We start from the raw sequence: 3,529 nt of genomic DNA on the forward strand, positions 1-3,529 counted from the left end.
ACCAACAGATTTGAGGCCTTTCAGTTACCTTCAACCTGGTTTAGCCGATCTGCTGGGATGATTTACCAGGGTATGGCTGCTGTGCATGCTACAGCTTTTTGAAGCCACAAGTGAAAGTTGGGTGAATCAGATGACCAAAGGTGGATAAACAGCCCTCAAAAGGGCTTGGCAAGTCCTCACATTAGAATGCAGCACTGGAAATCTAGAAGACCTGAGTTCAAATCCTGCCTTAGTTACCAACTAGCTATGTGACCCTGGGCACTTCACTTAACCTCTGAATGCTTCAATTTCCTTCCATAAAATGAGGATAATAATAGCACCTATCTTCTAAAATTGTTGTGAGGATGAAATGAGGTAAGATTTGTGAAGTGCTTTGCAATCCTTAAAGTGCTATCTAAATGTTAGATGTTGTTATTGTTGCTGTTAAACCTTGTCCCTTCCATCTCTTTCATATCTTTTCCTTTCCACTCACACAGACACCACCCTAGTTCAGCCCCTTTTATCCAATTTTATTTTATCTTATTTTATCCAATAGCCTCCTCTTGGATCTTCCTACTTTAAATCTCACTAAACTCTAATCCATCCTTTACAGTTGGTGAAGTGGTTTTCCTAAAGTATATGCCTAACCATGTCACTTCCCTACTCAATAAACTGAATAAATAGATGATTTCCTATTACCTCTAGGATCACATATAAACTCTTCTGTTTGACACTTCAAGCCTCAGATAATCTGACCCCAACCAACCTTTCCAGTCTTTTTTGCACATTATTTCCTTCCCCACACACCCTAGCCCAAGCAAAGCAGCCTTCCTGCTATTCATTATGCATGGTATTCTAGCTCCACTTTCCATGTCTTTACATTGCCTGTCTCCCCTGCCTTCTTGAAATGCACCCCCTACTTTCTTGGATTCCCTAGTTTCCTTCATCTTTCATCTCAAGTGTTCCTTCAACTTAATGCTCTTTATGATCAGCCCCTAGCTGCTAGTGCTTTCACTCCCAAATTGCCATATGTCCATTTTGTTTACACTTATGTGCATGCAGTCTCCCCTGGATAGACTGAAAAATCTTGAGTTTTCCAACCAAAGACAGTTTTCACCATGTCTCCCACACATGCGGTGCTTAATGAATTCTTGTTCATTAACTGGTTGCAGGTAGAGGTTCTGACTGAAATCAGGTTAGTCAATTCACTAAAATCAGTCAAACCAATTCTGACTACAAGCAAACTAAGACTAAATATGGTGAACGAGAACAGACCACTCTGAAGTGGATACAGACAGTACCCTAAGAGTTAAAAAGAATATTCAGGGTTGCTTTTCCAGTACTGTGTAGGCCCCTCCTGAGCTTCAAGGTGTCCTAAAGTCCTTTCCCCCTTATCTTGAAATACCATAAAATTTGTACCAAAAGAATTGCGTTTTTTTCTCTGTGTCCCCCTGTCCTTATCTTTAAACCCCATAAAACCCCTAAAACTACATCATCATTCTGAAACCTCTATATAAGCATAACTCCCCCAAATATCAAGGTCTCAACTAGTTTTCTTGCTAAAAAAAAAAAAAGAACCTGGGCGCTTTTTCACGTAAAATAATAGCAGCTCCTGATGGCTAAGAGGAATGTTGTCAAAGTGAATACTTTCACATTCAGACCTCTCTCCTGACTCTGACTTCAACAACTCCCTCATTTTCTTTTTAAAATCATGAACACTAATTCGGGAGTGATTAGATGGGTGAGGGGGGCACTAATTATGCAACTCCCATATCTCTACTCACTGAGACTGTTCCCTTCATCCAGGTGGAAGTCTTGTAGTCTCCTGCACATATTACAAAGTCTACAAGGTTGGGGCAGATAGTCATGAGAGGCATGATCTCTTTGAAGTAACGTGGAGAACAACAGAACAGCTCTTCATGCACATGAAGACCCCATTATCACCCGATGAGCCGGAGCAATTTTCTGCCTTGCAGGGTTAAAGGTGCTAGGGGAGGGAGGCAAGAGACTGTCAGAAAATAAAATCTCTGCAACAAGGACGCTAAGAAAGGAGGCTTTAAATTACATTCCCAACACAAATTTTTAAAAATAGAAACAATTAGCACTTTGATAGCTACAGTAAACAAGCTCTGTTTGCTTTGAGTCCTTAACCCTTTCCTTCTTTGCCAGTCCCAGAGTAGATCATGCAAGAGGGATATATATGATCCTGAAGGTGGCAGAACAAAAGTGTGGGTGATGGGAGGGGGAAAGATGAAACAGTAAAAGAGGTAGGTGGAAGAGTTGAAGGATTCAGCCCATGATTTTATTGCTACAGGGAACATTCAATAAGGAAATACCATCTGCCAGTGCAGGTCAGTACCTTTACTGCAATTTAGAATCTTCGACACTGCACTGGAACATAGAGAGATTTGAGTGGCTTGCTAGAACAGGGTCACGTAGTCCCTGTGTGTCAAGGGCAGGACATGATCTCAAGTCTTACCTAATCCAAACTCAGATTTCAGCTGTTGAGGCTATGATTACCTCTCATTGAAGTGACTTTTTCCAAAATTCTGGGGAAAAGTAAAAAGGACACTGCATGTTCATGTCTCAGGTCATTTGTGTAATCTACCCACTATTGATATTATTTTCCCTCATTTTATCCGTTTGGAAATTGAGGTTAAAAGGGGTTGTCAGTTCTTTGTCTATGATGACCCAGGTATAAAGGGTCAAAGGCAGGACTTTAAATCAGATCTCAACTTATTCTGAATCCACTGTTCTTTGCCATAAACCAGACTTCCCCCCAGCCCGGTTTTTATGCCAAATAATGCTGTTTCCATAGGTGTTCAATATTAATTATCTTAACAATTTGACATATTTGTTTTGTGATTTCATGTTTGACACAGGACATCATTTAATGTGTTTGTTTCACAAACACTCTGTAAACAGTGTTTGTGTTAGAACTAAAAGAACACCATCTTCAGACTAAATTTCAAAATGATTTTGGAGATAATACAAGAATATCCCAGAGTATAAAGTCAAAAGCAATTGGGTAGCCAGATATATATAGAAAGACAACTGAGCTCTTCCTCCTAACCTTGAAAGAGCAAGAAAAGTGACACATAAAATGAAAGTAAAGCAAGTAAATAAACAAAAAGGGAAAGTAAGTAATTCTTCATGAGGAAAATTTCACAAAAACTTAGAAAGACATTGATTAATTAATGGCTCAGTGGATGGAGCACCAGCTCTGAAGTCAGGAGGACCTCAGTTCAAATTCGGCCTCAGACCAAACACTTGACACTTAATAGCTGTGTGACCCTGGGCAAGTCACTTAACCCCAATTACCTAAAAAAATAAATAAAAATAAAACAATAAAAATTATTTGTATTTATTTTGTTAAATATTTCCCAAATACATGTAAAAAGTGTAACAAATTTTAAAAAATTAGTTCCAAATTCTTTCCTTCTCTCTAGCCCCTGCCCCTTCCTTGAAAAAGCAAGCAATGTGATTTCAACTATACTCTTGAGACCATGCAAAATATATTTCCTTATTAACCATGTTACAAAATAAAACC

The sequence above is a fragment of the Vombatus ursinus genome, unplaced genomic scaffold, assembly GCF_900497805.2.
Source record: "Vombatus ursinus unplaced genomic scaffold, bare-nosed wombat genome assembly UNPS02014812.1, whole genome shotgun sequence".
In the NCBI taxonomy this organism is placed as follows: Eukaryota; Metazoa; Chordata; class Mammalia; order Diprotodontia; family Vombatidae; genus Vombatus; species Vombatus ursinus.